This window comes from Rhipicephalus microplus, chromosome 6 (genome assembly GCF_043290135.1).
Source record: "Rhipicephalus microplus isolate Deutch F79 chromosome 6, USDA_Rmic, whole genome shotgun sequence".
Taxonomy (NCBI): domain Eukaryota; kingdom Metazoa; phylum Arthropoda; class Arachnida; order Ixodida; family Ixodidae; genus Rhipicephalus; species Rhipicephalus microplus.
Window position 1 is genome coordinate 85,542,873 of NC_134705.1, and position 20,267 is coordinate 85,563,139.

Below are 20,267 nucleotides of genomic sequence, written 5' to 3' on the forward strand. Positions count from 1 at the left end.
CGGCCTTTGATCGGGCCAGCAAGGCCGAGACTTCTACTTCCTCTCTTGTGTGCTGCCTCTTTTGACAACCTCACTCTGTTCTTATCAGCTTAATATCTGATACGGATCCTATTTGGATCCAAGATATTAAACTTATTTTTGTGATGCGGCGGAGTGCTTGAAGCTTGCTTCACCTCCGCCACGGGTTGGCCCGGTATTGCACTACCTCCGGGATCGGCCCACTCACCCCCTGCGGGGTGAGTTCGACAATAAATTCAATGATAGAAGGAGTGTTCGGATTTACCCATGATACCGGGGTAAACGGCGTGGGTGCGTCGAGTGTCCGAGACGGTGGCGGCACGCCGCCCCGGCTGACGCGGTATTCGCGGGCAGGGAGTGCGCTAGCTGTGTTTGCACTTACGATTGCTCTGGGAAAATAAATGTTTCCGTGTGTATTTCATATATGGAGGGTCTCTTTTATTTTGTTATGTTCACACGTACATACTCAAGTTTCTTATTTTTTTTAACATTCCTACTCATATCAATAAAACTATTGAGGAAATTATCATTACTGTTTCGGAGGAAAGCTAGAAGTGTGTATACGATGTGTATGCATGTGCGATGTGTATGTATGTATGTGTGTAGAAGTGTGTATGTATGTGCCAAGCTATTTCCGCTTTTCGAATTCACCCGTTTCGCAACGAAAAATAAAAAAGCCTCTAGAAAATGGGGTTTGGTTGGTGTTTCTGTTTACAGTTGCAGTGGCAAGCGAAGGCATTTTTATTTCACATCTTCACGCGGCGTCTGAACCTGAAGACGCGTGCTCTCGCCACGTCTACGCATCTACACTATTCCCCATCACAAATTAAAATCGCAAAGAACGCCACACGACCCACTCCGCACACACCTGCTGTACGGTGGAGCGGCAAAGCCCCGATGTGCTTTTCCTATGTCCACTGACCTTTGGGGTTTGACGTCCCAAAACCACCATATGATTATGGGAAAATTTCGACCACCTGGGGTTCTTTCACGTGCACCCTAATCTGAGCACAGGGAAATGCAGCCGCCGCGGCCGGGATTCGATCCCACCACCTGCGGGTCAGCAGCCGAGTACCTTACGGCCATCAGACCACCACGGCGGGCATCGCCTTGTTGATCAAACACTTCATTTCTGAACACCATCTCATACCAGCTCATCCACCGTTGGCTCTCGTTAATTACAACGAACATCCTCGCACGCTCACCTCAATGGAATTGCCAGTTGCTGGAAGTTCCAAGAAAATTGCGCACTAGACGTACGGACGCACCACGCACGTACCTGAAGCGACGTGGACCCCAGGACGCGTGAGATCACGCCCCGGGCGCGCTTTGCCTCCGTACCCACTCGTCACTCCTCACAGCTTCACTAAGCCGAGTATGTAGAAGTCGAAGAAGCAGAACAACAAACCAGCCAATCCCCCACAGTGGGTGTGAGCCACAAGTGAAGGTCAACAAAAACAAGCAACACCAGCGAGCGCAGTGACGAAGCTATCGTAATGGGGCGAAATAATCCACGAATATGGCTGCACGTTGACGCACGGTCGCATTTGTGCAACCACCCGTGTCTCCCGAAGACCGTCTGTCGCGAGTCTTCGACGAAAAGCGCAGGCGAGTACTTCTCCACTGATTTCCGCGACCACTTGACGACCGCCTTCGGCCGCCTCATGTCCGTCCGGCACGATCGACGGAGCGCCGCACCAGCGCCTCGTACACGCCACCATAGCACTCCTACCCCTCGGAATCAGCAAAACTTTGACTCGGACGTTTTCGACCACGACAGACAGAACCTGCCGGCCCGTTGAACGCTTGAACGACATCGCAGCGGCAAGTCGCACACTCACGTTCCGTCACCCTCTGCCACATGATCCTTCATTCACCGGCTTCACAACCCACGCGGTAGACGTTTCGCACGCATTCCCGGGTCTGCCTTTCACGGCAGGACCTTCGTCGACCTCGGTGCGGTGTTCCGCCACGTCGGAACTTGCAAGGCATATGTTGAGCGTGCTGAAGCAGCCAAAGGCACCACCTTTTTGCCGATGATTGTGGGCGTCGTTGCAGAGGCGTTGCTTGGGCAGCCGGCGTAGAAGCCATGTTGGATGGGTGACGTATTCACATTTTGCGCAGTCATTTTTTTTTTTTTTTTTTTCCTTCCAGACTTTGGTGCTCGAGTTGGACATGTACACTATGCATCAGTTTTTAAAACAAGTGCTGTAGCATCCCTCGCGACATGGCTGATAATGTTCGCCGGCAAGCATTTGGTGTGACGTCATGGGCGCATAGAGAGTACGCATGCAAGCAAGCACGCGTGGCTTCGACCTCTGGGAAAAAGAAGGTTTCAGTTTTAACATGTTTGTAAGCGAAACTAGAAACTTCAAGCGGACTGGGGATAAAAGCAATGCCGTGAAGCCAGCGCTGCCGCTGTCGGTGCACAATGCTGGTTGTGCATGGGTGGACGTCGGAATTGCTTTGCTACTGTTTGCCCGGCTTTTGGCCAGAACTAAGTACGAGGTGTGAAAGAATGGATTTTAATTACGTGCTAATGAATTGCATCGCTTCTCGGCCTTTTGGCTAAGATCAAAGTGTAGTGTTGGCTTGTCCATCCTACTCCTGCTCTTTGTAGAAGCAATCGACCACCCGCCCGGTTAGTGCGGTGTCTTTCTCTGTCTCTTCTTGTGTTGTTGTTGTGTGCATGCCTTCTTAGCTTGTTCGAGCGACCAGCAACGACTGCCTGCGGATTCTTGGACCCCCCTGCTGACACTTGGTTCCTGCTGCCCTGGATTTCTGGCTCTGGTCATTGGTGAGATGCTAGTTCTTTAAAACACTTCTTTTTTGCCTTTCTTTTCCGCCCCCCTTTGGGGGGGTGGGTTCTCGTGCTCGGCGAGACGGGCTGCTCCAACCGGCCTTGCCGGCAGCTTCCCGTCTGAAAAGCACCCTTTTTCTTGTGTATTAATTGGCTCAGCGGCCCTTGCATCATCTGCCCAAGTGATGTAAGATAACGCAAGCCTTCCTTGCACGCTCTTTTTTTTTTTTTTCTCTTCCGGAGCGCGCCTCTACTCTGGACACCAGCGAGCGCCGCTGGTGACCACGTGGAAGCAGCGTCTCCGCTCTCTCCTCTTTCTTCACTTTTCTCTCTCTTTTTTTTTTTTCCCTCTCTTCTACTTTCTGTCCACGTGGCCCGCGCTAAGGCTCCCCTCCCGCTCCCACTGTTGCCAGCTACACTAACAATGTAGCCAGGCGACTTTCTCTCTACTCTTGCACGCCTTCTTTTCTTTTTTTTTCGGAAGCGCCTTTGCTGACACGTGTCACTAGAGGGTCCGCTCAACCGGTTTCTCCTGCCTTCCTCTTTTTTTTTCTCTCCCCTCTTCATTCGCTCGCTTTCTTCTCTCTTCTTTACTAATTCCTTCTCGTACCCTCCTCTCTGCTGCCGCAGTCGGTACTCCTTCTGCCTTCTTGGGGCAGCCAGCTGCACTCGCCATGTAGCTGGTAGCCCGCGACTCTCACTGGTGCGCACGCCGTGTTTTTTTTTTCTTTCCACTTTCTTTCTCTTCCTTTTCCTCTCTGGGCGAGCGCACCCCTCTTCTCTCTTCTCCCCCGACCAGGGGGAGGAGGTCACTCACTACCTCATTTTCTTCCCCTTTGTCTTAGGTCGTCAGCCCCACTTAAGCATGGGTTGACGATCACCCCCCACCCCCACCTTTTTTTTTTTTTTTTTTTCTCTCTTTCCTCTCTTCCTTCTCTATCTCCTCTCCATCATTCTACTTCTTACTCAAGTGTACAGTGCCGTCTTTTATTGAAGTGTTTTTTCACAAGATGCCTAAGTGTTCTCACGATGATGTACATCCGGCCTTGCTAATCCTGTTGTCTTTAGAAGTGTTCGCCCGCCAGTAGGTGATGTCCAAGGAGGTAGGTCCCCCGAATACAGGGGAGGCCGGGACGCCCACTGCACCGAGGCCGCGAGATGCCCAAAACCAACCCCAGCTAGGCAAGGAGGGACAGACCCTTGATGTCTTCTTCCCAATCCCACACAGCTTCACCTGCCCCATAGACAAATGTGGGGTACGGTACTCCGGGATCAGCTGGACAAGCAGGCGACAAAGCTTGGTGCGGCATCTGCTAGACGAGCATGAGCTCAAAGTAAAGGTGGCATACACCTGTACCCTCTGCTCCACGACCGGCCTTGGGCTGCATCCCACACTCCACTCCTGCATCTCAAGAGGTAGACACGAGCTGTCGCCCCTCGACCTCAACAGGCACAAGTGTCCACAATGCCCTGCCACCATGACAACAAGGAAAGGGCTGGACAACCACATGCGCAAACACAGAAAACAGGAAGCACAGCACATGAACGAGCGACCACCGACTGCAAGGACTTCGAGGGCTGCACCTACTGCAACTCCGACTGGCCGACCGCCCCGCGCTGCTGCCGGCAACCGAGCCACACGGACAATGACCCTTCGATCGTCACAGAGCTCCAACTCAACGACGTCAACGGGATCATCACCAAGCGAGGACAGCGCGACACTGAGCGCAACGCCGGACTCTCCAACACCAACACAGCTGGCACTCACACCTTCCTCCCCCCTTCTAGGTGACTTGCAAGAAATCCCTGACCGGGTTTCGGCAACCACGGGCACCCCATCGCCCACGCCTAGCGAGGCCTCCACCGCGAGGAGCAGGTCTTCATGTGCCTCTCTGTTCTCACAGGTTGGAAACGCGTCCCCCATCACGCCGAGTCCCAGGCAACATGAGTCGCCGCACAGCGACACGGACCACGACAACCCACGGCGTTCCCGGCCACCATCACTGGACCGGGCCCCTACCCCTCTCCCTCCTCTCTTAGGCAGCACAGCTTGCTCTCCAAGCCAGAGCTCCAGGGATGCGACAATTCCATCAGCAACCAGCGAGGAGGAGTCACCACCAGAAGGGTCACGGTTTTCGTCCCGTCTCCAGCAGGATCCAGACACAGCCCGCGCTACTCAGAGGACCAGCCAGCAAGGAGCACCACAACAAAGCTTGGCAACAGCACAGGAGGACCCTCAAGCAAGTCCATCAGCCAGGGGTATCACCCACAGCGTCGACTCCCCCACACATCCAGCATCATCCGAGGGACTTTCGATAGACGACGCAGGCGGCGAATCACAGGACCCCGCCCCGCAGACAGTGAACCCCGGCGAGATCACCCTCTCCGGGCCAATCGACGACACAAGCGTACTCGCAGAACACAGCCAGCGAATCCGGCAACTGCTTCGGGAGCCCGCCACTGCTGAGCGCTGGGACGACTTCCTCTCCATCCTGGAGGAGGCCGTATCGGCGGTGAGGAAGGAGGCGAAAATTCCAGACAACCCTGCCGGTGGGAAACCCCGCGTCCCGACCAACCCGAACAACGCCCAGCAGATACAGAGCCTGTATCGTCGCAACCGCCGTCGGGCTGTTCGGATCATCGTACAGGGCGAAACCAAACTCTGCGAGATTCCGCTGGACAGACTGGAGCAACACTTTGCTGAAACATGGGCGCCGAAGGAAGGGAACACCCACCTGCTCCTTAACAAGGCTCGCCCGGACGACATGACAGAGATCTGCCTCGCCCGATTCACCAGCGACGAGGTGGCGGCCCGTCTTCGCAGATGCGAAAACACGGCCCCCGGCAGTGACAGGATCACCTACCGCCATTGGAAAGAACATGATCCTGAAGGTCTCTTTCTCTCCGCAGCATTCAACGTGTGCCTCCAGTACAAGCAAGTGCCCGACGCCTGGAAGGAAACGAGGACCATCCTCATCCACAAGAAGGGTGATCCGAGTGAGGTCACGAATTGGAGACCCATTGCCCTTGGGAACACCATCTCCAAGCTGTATGCGGGTTGCCTAGCTTCCCGCATGCAGCAGTGGGTGTGTGACCATGACGTGCTCTCGAGGTGTCAGAAGGGGTTCCTGCCGCACGACGGCGTGTTTGAACACAACTTCGTGCTGCAGGAGCGCCTGGACGCCGCGCGGGCCGGCGGTGGTGACCTTTGCGTGGCCTTTCTCGACTTCGCCAACGCATTTGGCTCAGTTCCGCACAACGCACTAATCGATTCTCTTCGTGGTGCAGGTGCAGGAGAGGACTTCTGCGCAATCATCGCAGACCTCTACCGAGACAACGCCACCCGGATTGTCGCCGAAGCTGGGACAACGGCCCCAGTCACAATCTCCGCCGGAATTAGACAGGGCTGCCCACTGAGCGGCCTGCTCTTCAACTTGGTGCTCGATCCAGTCATTCGGGCGGTCCAAGGAGGTGAGAGGCAGCACAATGTGCTGGCTTACGCCGATGATTTGACCCCCTTGGCGGACAGCCCCAAGAAACTGCAGGACCGCATCAACGTCGTGGCGGCTCTCGCGGGCCAGCTGGGACTTCGGCTGAACCCCAAGAAGTGCAGAAGCCTGCACCTCTCTGGTAGGACTCCCGTAGGCACTAGGGACACGAAATTCTTCGTCGACGGAGAAGAGATCCCTCGCATCAGTGACTACGAGAGTCAATCTTTTCTAGGACGCCCCGTCGGGTTCAGCCTTCTCCAAGACCGCTCTAAGGTCGATGTGGCGATCTCCGTCGGCCGCACCCTGCTCGAGTCCATGCTTGCCCCATGGCAGCGAATTGATGCACTGAAAACTTTTGTCTTTCCAGCACTCAACTTCGCCATGCGGTGCGGACAAGTGGGCAAGGCGGAATGGGCCCGCCTAGACGACGCACTCCGGCCCCTGATAAAGAAAACTCTTTATCTTCCAGGTAACGCTGCAAACAACTACCTCTACGGCAGCGCAGCGGCCGGAGCAGCTGGAATCCCCCTCGCCGCAGACACAAGTGACGCCTGCCGCGTGGACAACGCTTCAAGCTTCTGACCTCCGCCGATCTCGAGGTCCGGGAACTTGCCTTCGAAGCGCTAACCAAAATTGTCTCCAAGCGCATTCGCAGGCAGGCCACCAACGAGGAGCTCGCCTGCTACCTCAGCGGCGAAACGGAGGGCATTTTCCAGGCACGGCCGACACAACTGCAGTCCGTCTGGACCGAGGCTCGGAAGGCTTCCCGCAGGCTACACGTCACCTGGGAAATTTTCGAGGACGGGGGGACCAGCATCACGTGTGACGGAGAGGAAACTCTCACGTCAAAGAAACGACGAAAAGTGGTGAAAACGCTGCGCTTAAGAATGATGCGGGCACGCGATCGCTTCCTTCAAGAAATGCCCAATCAAGGGAAGGCAATGGAATGCGTCGCCGCAGACCCGAGCAGCTCCCACTTCATGCGCTCCGGCAAATTCACCCGCTTTTGCGACTGGCGCTTCATCCACAGGGCACGCCTGAACCTCCTACCTGTGAATGGAGCCAACCCATGGACCACCTCCGCCGACAAACGGTGCCGTGTGTGCGGTTACGCAGTGGAAACGCTGCCACACGTCCTGGGTCACTGCATGCGCCACAGCATGGCCTACACCAGTCGTCACAACAAGATTGTGGCGAGGGTGAAACAAGCCGCCAGCAAGAAGTTCACGGTCACGCATGAGAACAGAGCGGTTGGTACCACCAACCTTCGCCCCGACCTCGTTCTCGCCAGGGGGGAAGAGGCGATCATCGTGGACGTGACCTGCCCCTTTGACAACCGGCTCAAAGCACTCGAGGCAGCCCGACTGGAAAAGGAACGAAAATACGAACCAGTTCGGGACTTCTTGCTCCGCCGCTACCAGAGAGTCACGATCGAAGCAGTCGTCGTCGGCATGCTTGGCTCCTGGGACCCGGCAAATGACAGAGTTTTCAAAAAACTCTGCAGCCGGAGATATCTCCGGTTACTTAAGAAGCTTGCAGTGAGCGAGACCATTGCAGCTTCTCGGGAAGTGTACTGCGCACACGTGGCCATAAAGTGACTGTCACTCGCTGGGCCACGTGCTAACAAAGTCACCCTCCCAAAGACATCGCAAAAATAAGAGGTGATACTACACGACACACGCCCCTTTCACTTTTTCTCCCCTGCTATTTCCTATTTTCACCTTCTCTATACACAGTTCACGATACACCACCTTCTTCCTTTCCGGTTGAAGGAACAAAAAATGAGAACAAGTTTTTCCTTTTCGGTCAGAAATGTTCCTAACATTTTTGAAAACCTCTGTTCTTATCAGCTTAATATCTGATACGGATCCTATTTGGATCCAAGATATTAAACTTATTTTTGTGATGCGGCGGAGTGCTTGAAGCTTGCTTCACCTCCGCCACGGGTTGGCCCGGTATTGCACTACCTCCGGGATCGGCCCACTCACCCCCTGCGGGGTGAGTTCGACAATAAATTCAATGATAGAAGGAGTGTTCGGATTTACCCATGATACCGGGGTAAACGGCGTGGGTGCGTCGAGTGTCCGAGACGGTGGCGGCACGCCGCCCCGGCTGACGCGGTATTCGCGGGCAGGGAGTGCGCTAGCTGTGTTTGCACTTACGATTGCTCTGGGAAAATAAATGTTTCCGTGTGTATTTCATATATGGAGGGTCTCTTTTATTTTGTTATGTTCACACGTACATACTCAAGTTTCTTATTTTTTTTAACATTCCTACTCATATCAATAAAACTATTGAGGAAATTATCATTACTGTTTCGGAGGAAAGCTAGAAGTGTGTATACGATGTGTATGCATGTGCGATGTGTATGTATGTATGTGTGTAGAAGTGTGTATGTATGTGCCAAGCTATTTCCGCTTTTCGAATTCACCCGTTTCGCAACGAAAAATAAAAAAGCCTCTAGAAAATGGGGTTTGGTTGGTGTTTCTGTTTACAGTTGCAGTGGCAAGCGAAGGCATTTTTATTTCACATCTTCACGCGGCGTCTGAACCTGAAGACGCGTGCTCTCGCCACGTCTACGCATCTACACTATTCCCCATCACAAATTAAAATCGCAAAGAACGCCACACGACCCACTCCGCACACACCTGCTGTACGGTGGAGCGGCAAAGCCCCGATGTGCTTTTCCTATGTCCACTGACCTTTGGGGTTTGACGTCCCAAAACCACCATATGATTATGGGAAAATTTCGACCACCTGGGGTTCTTTCACGTGCACCCTAATCTGAGCACAGGGAAATGCAGCCGCCGCGGCCGGGATTCGATCCCACCACCTGCGGGTCAGCAGCCGAGTACCTTACGGCCATCAGACCACCACGGCGGGCATCGCCTTGTTGATCAAACACTTCATTTCTGAACACCATCTCATACCAGCTCATCCACCGTTGGCTCTCGTTAATTACAACGAACATCCTCGCACGCTCACCTCAATGGAATTGCCAGTTGCTGGAAGTTCCAAGAAAATTGCGCACTAGACGTACGGACGCACCACGCACGTACCTGAAGCGACGTGGACCCCAGGACGCGTGAGATCACGCCCCGGGCGCGCTTTGCCTCCGTACCCACTCGTCACTCCTCACAGCTTCACTAAGCCGAGTATGTAGAAGTCGAAGAAGCAGAACAACAAACCAGCCAATCCCCCACAGTGGGTGTGAGCCACAAGTGAAGGTCAACAAAAACAAGCAACACCAGCGAGCGCAGTGACGAAGCTATCGTAATGGGGCGAAATAATCCACGAATATGGCTGCACGTTGACGCACGGTCGCATTTGTGCAACCACCCGTGTCTCCCGAAGACCGTCTGTCGCGAGTCTTCGACGAAAAGCGCAGGCGAGTACTTCTCCACTGATTTCCGCGACCACTTGACGACCGCCTTCGGCCGCCTCATGTCCGTCCGGCACGATCGACGGAGCGCCGCACCAGCGCCTCGTACACGCCACCATAGCACTCCTACCCCTCGGAATCAGCAAAACTTTGACTCGGACGTTTTCGACCACGACAGACAGAACCTGCCGGCCCGTTGAACGCTTGAACGACATCGCAGCGGCAAGTCGCACACTCACGTTCCGTCACCCTCTGCCACATGATCCTTCATTCACCGGCTTCACAACCCACGCGGTAGACGTTTCGCACGCATTCCCGGGTCTGCCTTTCACGGCAGGACCTTCGTCGACCTCGGTGCGGTGTTCCGCCACGTCGGAACTTGCAAGGCATATGTTGAGCGTGCTGAAGCAGCCAAAGGCACCACCTTTTTGCCGATGATTGTGGGCGTCGTTGCAGAGGCGTTGCTTGGGCAGCCGGCGTAGAAGCCATGTTGGATGGGTGACGTATTCACATTTTGCGCAGTCATTTTTTTTTTTTTTTTTTCCTTCCAGACTTTGGTGCTCGAGTTGGACATGTACACTATGCATCAGTTTTTAAAACAAGTGCTGTAGCATCCCTCGCGACATGGCTGATAATGTTCGCCGGCAAGCATTTGGTGTGACGTCATGGGCGCATAGAGAGTACGCATGCAAGCAAGCACGCGTGGCTTCGACCTCTGGGAAAAAGAAGGTTTCAGTTTTAACATGTTTGTAAGCGAAACTAGAAACTTCAAGTGGACTGGGGATAAAAGCAATGCCGTGAAGCCAGCGCTGCCGCTGTCGGTGCACAATGCTGGTTGTGCATGGGTGGACGTCGGAATTGCTTTGCTACTGTTTGCCCGGCTTTTGGCCAGAACTAAGTACGAGGTGTGAAAGAATGGATTTTAATTACGTGCTAATGAATTGCATCGCTTCTCGGCCTTTTGGCTAAGATCAAAGTGTCCGAGCAAGCCGTTTTTTCTCGCGCGAGTCACTCAGCCGGACCTGGGGTCACGTCGCGCCGACGTCGACCCCCGGGCCTTCCAGTGCGAAAAGAAAGTCCAGCGTCTACCCCGGAGAGCTGTCGGCCCAGCCTGCAGCACCCGGATTCCTGTCCCGGGCTTTCCTGCTCGGTGACCCCCCCATGCCCGATGACGTGCGGACCCCGGACCCCACCTGCTGCCCTGGTGCCTTCCGCCCCGCCGTCTACCATCAACTACCAGACCTCGGACACAGCGCCTGCTGAGCCCGTCTACCAGTACGCAGCATAGCTGCGTTCCTACCAGTCACAGCCACGCCCCCCCTTCTCCTAGCTTGGAGGAGCAACAGGCAACGCTTACCAGCATGACATCCGCGCAAACTAACCTCCCGGTGAGGGAAAATTGTTTTTTCTTTAACGCGCCAGACGGCGATCTTTGTATAGATGATTTAATCGATGCAGTAGAGCGCACTGCCGGAGATGATAGCGTGCACGTACTCCAGCATATGGGTGGATCGCGCTTCCTGGTGTGTACTCGCACCGCGGCTCAAGCAACCAAATTGACGGTAGCCGAGGGTTTTGTCGTTAGCAATGTGAAAGTGGCAGTGGAGGCTGTGGGGCCACCGATAACTTTCGTTAACGTGTTTCGCTACCCCGCATTTCTCCCCGATGAACCCCTGATAAACGCACTTGCGCAGTTTGGGAAGGTGAAGAGCGTGGCCTTTGCGACAGCCACAAACCGCCCAAACAAGCTGAATGGCATACGAGTTGTGCGCATGGAAATGAACAAACCGGTGCCCAACTTCACAACCGTCGCGGGGCACCGCGTAATGTTCGAGTACCGGGGAATGCGGCGCGTTTGCGCGCGGTGTAGCGAGGTGGGCCACATGGCCTCCGCTTGCTCGACGCCTTATTGCAAACGGTGTGGCACCTTTGGCCATGATACGGAGGGATGCGAAGCCGAGTGCCAGCGATGTGGGGGCCAACACGGCACACGCGAATGTTTTCGCAAACGGTCTTATGTCGCAGCCGCCCGTGGCCTCCCGACTGCTCTTACAACCGCCGCCAACAAACAAGACCGCGCGAGCGTCCTCACCCCCCTGGTCAGCCGTACCGACAAGCCGAACTTGCAAGTCTTGCGTTCGGGCCCCCCCACTCGTACCCCCCCTAGCGTTCCACCAGTTAGGGAGACGGATACCACGAACACGAGTGACAGTACGCACGCCGAGTCCACGTCCACGTCGCTTCCCGCGGGTCAGCCAGCGAAAGCGGGAGGAGCAGACAGCCCTCACACACACCGCGTCTCCGACGGCGGAAGCGGCACCGAGTCCAGTTCCCCGGACTCGTCACGTGATTCATGGGTGGTGGTCTTATCGGAGCCTGATGACCAAGAAACCGCAAAGGCCAAGGCGACTAATAATAGAGAGGAGCAAGCGCCGCGCAGACTGGACGACGAATCTTTCCCGCCGCTGCCCAGCAGGCACACACGCCCAAACTGCTCAGAAGACATCCCGATCACGAGTTGCGGCCGCTACATACTCCCGGGCGACGCTGCACACGACGATTCGACAACCCTCACCGGCCTCTTCCACCAGTTACCAATAGCGAGCAGCTCAGGAGACGCCCCCCCTTCCTCTCCCGCAAACACGCTCCCGCCTGAACTCGAACAGCGGCGGCACCGTTCACGCTCGCGCCGAAGGTCGGCGACCGGTACAGAAGACAGGAGGAAGGAGAAAGGGGGGAGAGCCGAGAGCGCCGAGCACGCCCTACGCCGCTCAAAGCCCCCTGAAACAAGCAGCGACAGTGATGCAACATTAGCCCGCAACCAGCCAAAGAAGTCGCGAAAGGGCTCTATAGGCGACGGCCCCCCCTCCGCCCCCGCGGATGACACCGGGGAGCGAAGAAAATAAGTGGCCATCCATCTGCCTAGGCGACGCGCCGCTCTCCCCCCCCCCCCTCCCCTCTTACTAAGATTAGCCACGCCGAGACACCCTCGCCACCGACACCGGAATCAAGCCATGCTGCAATGCTCCTCTTATCGCAGGCACACACGCGCTTTCACACTCTTTCGCTATCGCGGCAGCGCGTGACGTCACGCTTGTTTACATTTGACGCTTGCGTGCTGTTAAACAGGCGATCACCGCACCGACGAAAAACACGCGAGCCCGTTCTGCTCAACAGCCTAGGCGTTTGTCCCCCTAACAATGCCTCCCTAGTTTTTTTTGCCTGCTCTCAGCTGGCTCTTTACCTTCACTCAGCTGTGCGCGCAGCCATCGGAGATGCCGTCGCTTAAGTTTGCCACCTGGAACGTCCGTGGGTTCCGAGACAGGGACAAACAACGTCAGGTCTTATCCTTTGCCCAAGGTCAGGACATAGACATACTTTTCGTCCAAGAGACCAACTTCAGGTCTCCCTTAGACGTGGTTAATTTCCGGCGTTCGTGCCACACTGATGCCTTTTTCTCCTTGACGACTGCCAGGTCCTGTGGTGTCGGGGTCATTTTCGTTTCGGGTCGCTACCGGCAGGGCTCCCACTGTATTTTTTCAGCAAATGGCCGCTCGATCATGCTAGACATATACGTGGACGGAAGGAGAGTCCGTTTTACGAACGTATACGCCCCAGTGACGCGCGCGGATACAAATTCCTTTTTTAAGGAACTCCATGAATGCCTAACCGATCCTCTGCCACACGTGATTCTTGGTGACTTCAACTGCGTGGTTGACTCGACGAGAGACATCCGGGGTCCAGGCCGAGGGGGATCAACCTACCACGCCAAAGAACTGGTGAAGATCCTTCGGCACCTGCGGCTCACGGATGTATGGGTCCATCTCCACGATGACACCTTCGTTCCCACCCGGTCATCAAGAACCACGGCAAGCAGGATCGACCGGGCTTACGTCCCGGACTTCCTCCTCCCCTCCATTATGTCGTGCGAAGTCCTAGCCCTGCCGGACTTCCTGCAAGGGCAAACTGACCATGCCCCAGTCCTCACAACGGTCAAGGGAACGCCCGGTCTTCCTACCGGCAGCACGCGCTGGCGACTCGACTCGGCGCTGTTGGCTGACAAAACTTGCGCCCCGATTCTTCAGGACCTCATCGCAAACTCGCTGAAAGAAGCCCCCCAGGTCACCCCTGAAGTCTGGGACCACCTGAAGAATGTGTGGAAAGGGCTCCTGCAAAGAGAGGGCAGGAAACGAAAAAAAAAGAATAACCAGAGAAATGAATGAGCTTCTGCGGAGGAAGAGAATAATCGAAGGTGCCGACACCCTAACTGCCTGCACAAAAGACTACCTTGGGGCCTTGGAGGTCCAGTACGGCAGACTCCTACAAGAGTTGACGCGGAGGCCAAAGGCGACGCAGAGTACCGCGGCAGACACAACGGAAGTCGATCTGTGGGAGGTGAACGGGAATGGCTGCTCAAAGATCACTGAGGCCAGGCGTCCTGACGGGACGATCACAGAAGACCAGGCCGAGATTGCAGCCATCTTCCGGGACCACTTCAGGTCGGCCTTCCAGCAGACTGAGCCCTGTGAACCTGGGCTACCAAGAGCAACAAGCGATCTCTGCAGGAATCTCCGGCGCTTGGACGAGGCTGACTACACGACTTTGTGTGGCGAAGCAACGATTGAGGAGCTTCGTTGCGCCTTAGGCACCATGCCCCCAACTTCTGCCCCAGGAACAGACGGCCTCACGGCTGCTTTCTATGTTGCTTTTCTTGAGACTCTTGGTAATCACCTCCTTGAGGTTGTAAACCTGGTTCTCAAGCAACGGGTGAAGCCGGACTCTTTCCGCCACGGACGGATCGTCCTGATCTTGAAAGACGGAGCCCCCCCATGTGACCCGGCGTCTTGGCGTCCGATTACCCTTCTTAATGTTGACTATAAAATCGTGGCAACCATAGTCAACAATCGGCTCAAACTCTTCCTCCCAGACATGGTAGCCCCGCACCAGACCTGCGCCGTGCCAGGCAGATCTATGTTTGCGAATCTTTCGCTCACAAGAGACGCATTCGAGTTCGCCGCAGCAAAGAAAATTAAGGGAGCCTTCTTGTCGCTGGACCAGGCGAAGGCCTTCGACAGGGTGCGGCATGCATACCTGTTCGAAATGCTCCGTCATTTCGGCCTCCCAGCGGACTTCGTCTCTATACTAGAACTCCTGTATAAAGATCTGAGAGGCAGCGTCGTAGTCAACGGGTCCGAGTCGGCTGGATTCCAATACACGCGCGGAATAAGACAGGGGTGCCCGTTGGGCCCGACGCTCTTCATCCTGTCACTGGAACCCCTACTTACAAACCTCGCATGTGACCCGCAGTTTAGAGGCCTACCCCTGACGGGCTCTGACGAACTAAAGGTGTTAGCATACGCTGACGACGTCTCCCTGTTCGTCCGGAACCCAAGCAGTATGGAGCACTTCCGTCGGATCTTCAGCACCTACGCAGGAATATCGGGCGCCTTGCTGAACGAAGCCAAGAGTAAGGCCCTCCTGTTCGGTGGCTTCCCCGCCGAGGCAATCGGAGAAATCAGCATCGTATCTACGGTGAAAGTGCTGGGCATTTACTACACATGCGAGGGAGTGGCGGTGACAACGTGGACGCGAGTCCTAGACAGGGCTCGCCACTTCATCGAAAGAGCGAGCCGGCACAGTCTGTCCATTCATGAGAAGGCTCTCGCCGCGAAAACGTGTGTTTGCGCACTAGCCCTCTACACGAGCCGGGTTGCTGTCATGCCTGTGAAAGTGGCAACCCAGATCAACAAGATGCTAAACGCATTCCTTTGGAACCACAAACCTCCACCGGTGCGGCGAAGCCTCCTACAGATGGCTGTGACAGAGGGGGGGCTTGGGCTACCGCACGCCCTCACCCTAAGCAAAATCCTCGCTGTGAAGACGGCGCGCTCCCTCTTCCAAGCGGGCGATTACCTCGGGAGAGGCCTGCTCCTATACTGGAGTGGCGCAACAAATAGTTGGTTGGGCGCAAGCAGACACTCCGGGCCACACGCAGAAATACCCTCGCATTTCTACAGGACAGCATCAGCGACGATGCGCATGCTTACCAAAGAGACGCCGGACTGCGACGTTGACGCCGACCCGCCCACCCGAATCGCGGAAGCCCTCAACCGCGCCCAACTATCCGACGAGGAGAAAACGGTGGCCAGAAACGCTCTTCGAGCCCTGCCAACAACCTTCCACGGCCAGCCAAAGGCGACCCATGACTTTGCGTGGCAGAAGGCGTATAACGTGCTGCCAACGCGGCAGCGCCTGCACAAACTCGGCATCGTCCCGAACGCGCGTTGCCCGAATTGCCGCGAAACGGAAACGCAGAAACACGCCCTAGTTGATTGCACGGCCGCCAAGCCTGTGTGGCGCATCATCGCACGATGTTTCCGCATCCGCCCTCCCCCCTATCTCAGGCGAAACAAAGGCGCCTTCGCTAAACTGGTCGTGGCATGCACGCTCTTCGCGATTTGGAAGCGTCGCTCCCTCGCGGAAGCGCGCCGCTCGCCAGTGAGGGCGGCATTTCCGGTAGTAGCGAACATTCGCTTGATGGTGTGGGCATTCCTGTCCGAAGCGCTAGAAGCTGGCGGGGAGGAAAAGTTTTTGCGCCGCTGGCACACCAAGTTTTTCTTTTTGAGAAACGGAAAGCTCGTTTCCCCGATCATCCCCTACTGACACCCCCCCCCCCCTCCCACCTTTTTTTAGTTCCGGACCGCCGTCCGAGGCCCCCCTCCCCACCACCTCCCACCCTTTTATTCAAATGAGCGATACATAGGGTATCACGCAGGAGCCTAACTGCTCCCTCGATAAACGAACAAGCTTTATCCTGTTTTGAGCAGATGCGCACACGACCGCGCTGCAATGTGCTTGCCCTGCGCAGCGCCGCCGCGCTGCGCAGAGCGCTCACTGCGTAGCATTGTATAAATTTAATAAATGTTGCATGTATTTATTTTATGTAGGCCGGGTGCATAGTGTACACACTTGCATGTTAATTTGCGAGTCGGGCGTGGGAGAGCCTGTTAAAATGACTGCATATGTATTGTTTTCCCGTTCAGGCGCACCTATTCACATACGTGTTGTTCCTGTAACGCGGCGCTCCAATGATCGCGCCAAACTATTGTGACCAGCCGAAGTGCCGGCTGAGTATTATGTATAAGTCAGTGACCTGAGTATACATGTTTGGAGTTAAATAAACTTCTCCTTGTTGTAGTATCTGTTCTTATCAGCTTAATATCTGATACGGATCCTATTTGGATCCAAGATATTAAACTTATTTTTGTGATGCGGCGGAGTGCTTGAAGCTTGCTTCACCTCCGCCACGGGTTGGCCCGGTATTGCACTACCTCCGGGATCGGCCCACTCACCCCCTGCGGGGTGAGTTCGACAATAAATTCAATGATAGAAGGAGTGTTCGGATTTACCCATGATACCGGGGTAAACGGCGTGGGTGCGTCGAGTGTCCGAGACGGTGGCGGCACGCCGCCCCGGCTGACGCGGTATTCGCGGGCAGGGAGTGCGCTAGCTGTGTTTGCACTTACGATTGCTCTGGGAAAATAAATGTTTCCGTGTGTATTTCATATATGGAGGGTCTCTTTTATTTTGTTATGTTCACACGTACATACTCAAGTTTCTTATTTTTTTTAACATTCCTACTCATATCAATAAAACTATTGAGGAAATTATCATTACTGTTTCGGAGGAAAGCTAGAAGTGTGTATACGATGTGTATGCATGTGCGATGTGTATGTATGTATGTGTGTAGAAGTGTGTATGTATGTGCCAAGCTATTTCCGCTTTTCGAATTCACCCGTTTCGCAACGAAAAATAAAAAAGCCTCTAGAAAATGGGGTTTGGTTGGTGTTTCTGTTTACAGTTGCAGTGGCAAGCGAAGGCATTTTTATTTCACATCTTCACGCGGCGTCTGAACCTGAAGACGCGTGCTCTCGCCACGTCTACGCATCTACACTATTCCCCATCACAAATTAAAATCGCAAAGAACGCCACACGACCCACTCCGCACACACCTGCTGTACGGTGGAGCGGCAAAGCCCCGATGTGCTTTTCCTATGTCCACTGACCTTTGGGGTTTGACGTCCCAAAACCACCATATGATTATGGGAAAATTTCGACCACCTGGGGTTCTTTCACGTGCACCCTAATCTGAGCACAGGGAAATGCAGCCGCCGCGGCCGGGATTCGATCCCACCACCTGCGGGTCAGCAGCCGAGTACCTTACGGCCATCAGACCACCACGGCGGGCATCGCCTTGTTGATCAAACACTTCATTTCTGAACACCATCTCATACCAGCTCATCCACCGTTGGCTCTCGTTAATTACAACGAACATCCTCGCACGCTCACCTCAATGGAATTGCCAGTTGCTGGAAGTTCCAAGAAAATTGCGCACTAGACGTACGGACGCACCACGCACGTACCTGAAGCGACGTGGACCCCAGGACGCGTGAGATCACGCCCCGGGCGCGCTTTGCCTCCGTACCCACTCGTCACTCCTCACAGCTTCACTAAGCCGAGTATGTAGAAGTCGAAGAAGCAGAACAACAAACCAGCCAATCCCCCACAGTGGGTGTGAGCCACAAGTGAAGGTCAACAAAAACAAGCAACACCAGCGAGCGCAGTGACGAAGCTATCGTAATGGGGCGAAATAATCCACGAATATGGCTGCACGTTGACGCACGGTCGCATTTGTGCAACCACCCGTGTCTCCCGAAGACCGTCTGTCGCGAGTCTTCGACGAAAAGCGCAGGCGAGTACTTCTCCACTGATTTCCGCGACCACTTGACGACCGCCTTCGGCCGCCTCATGTCCGTCCGGCACGATCGACGGAGCGCCGCACCAGCGCCTCGTACACGCCACCATAGCACTCCTACCCCTCGGAATCAGCAAAACTTTGACTCGGACGTTTTCGACCACGACAGACAGAACCTGCCGGCCCGTTGAACGCTTGAACGACATCGCAGCGGCAAGTCGCACACTCACGTTCCGTCACCCTCTGCCACATGATCCTTCATTCACCGGCTTCACAACCCACGCGGTAGACGTTTCGCACGCATTCCCGGGTCTGCCTTTCACGGCAGGACCTTCGTCGACCTCGGTGCGGTGTTCCGCCACGTCGGAACTTGCAAGGCATATGTTGAGCGTGCTGAAGCAGCCAAAGGCACCACCTTTTTGCCGATGATTGTGGGCGTCGTTGCAGAGGCGTTGCTTGGGCAGCCGGCGTAGAAGCCATGTTGGATGGGTGACGTATTCACATTTTGCGCAGTCATTTTTTTTTTTTTTTTCCTTCCAGACTTTGGTGCTCGAGTTGGACATGTACACTATGCATCAGTTTTTAAAACAAGTGCTGTAGCATCCCTCGCGACATGGCTGATAATGTTCGCCGGCAAGCATTTGGTGTGACGTCATGGGCGCATAGAGAGTACGCATGCAAGCAAGCACGCGTGGCTTCGACCTCTGGGAAAAAGAAGGTTTCAGTTTTAACATGTTTGTAAGCGAAACTAGAAACTTCAAGCGGACTGGGGATAAAAGCAATGCCGTGAAGCCAGCGCTGCCGCTGTCGGTGCACAATGCTGGTTGTGCATGGGTGGACGTCGGAATTGCTTTGCTACTGTTTGCCCGGCTTTTGGCCAGAACTAAGTACGAGGTGTGAAAGAATGGATTTTAATTACGTGCTAATGAATTGCATCGCTTCTCGGCCTTTTGGCGAGGATCAGGGCCGAGCTAGCCGTTCCTTCTGCGAGTCTACGCGCGAGTCCCGGGGTCGCGTCACGCTGACGTTGACCCCTCGGGGACCCTACCATCGAAAAAGAGTCGTTGCTGCTACCGCGCCTGTTACGCGGGCGCTCGCAGCTCCTGGGTCGCGGGTTCTACCCCTGCCCGGTGACCACCACTCCATGCCTGGAGGCGAGCGGAGCCCGGTTCCCTTCTACCCGCCCGGAGGCCCCTGCTGCGCCACACCCCAACCACTTCCGGTTCCAGGACCAAGCGCCTGCTGAACCTGTCTACCAGTGCGCGGCGACCGCTGCGCTACCACCAGTCACGAGACACGCCCCCCCCGCCTCTTCCCGGAGGAGCAACCGGCTACGCCCCCTGCAATGGCCGCACAAATGAGTCTCCCGGTGAGGGAGCACTGTTTCTTTTTTAATGCGCCTGATGGTGACATAACATTAGATGACCTGATTGACGCAGCTGAGCGTACAGCGGGAGACGATAGTGTGCATGTACTGCAACATATGGGTGGATCTAGGTTTCTGGTATGCACTCGCAACGCGGCACAAGCTACCAAGTTGTTGGTCAATGAGGGCTTCACTGTTAATGACCAGAAAGTCGCGGTAGAGGCCGTGGGTCCTCCGGTAACTTTTGTAAATGTTTTCCGTTACCCTGCCTTCTTACCCGACGATCCCTTGACTAGTGTACTCTCTCAGTACGGCAAAGTGAAGAGCGTGGCTTTCGCGACCGTTAGCAACCGCCAAACTAAGCTTAATGGGGTCCGCGTAGTTCGCATTGAAATGACTAAACCGGTGCCCAACTTCTTAACTGTTGCGGGGCACCGAGTCATGCTGGAGTACCG

At 55.1% G+C, this 20,267-nt stretch overlaps 1 protein-coding gene and 3 pseudogenes across 1 annotated transcript in view; all 4 read left to right on the forward strand.

The window, feature by feature from the left end:
• LOC119168652 (uncharacterized) overlaps positions 1-20,267 on the forward strand; it is a 293,472-nt gene that overhangs the window by 82,503 nt on the left and 190,702 nt on the right. The window lies entirely within an intron of this gene.
• Positions 53-227, forward strand: LOC142766418 (U2 spliceosomal RNA; annotated as a pseudogene).
• Positions 8,120-8,298, forward strand: LOC142766376 (U2 spliceosomal RNA; annotated as a pseudogene).
• Positions 16,873-17,044, forward strand: LOC142766243 (U2 spliceosomal RNA; annotated as a pseudogene).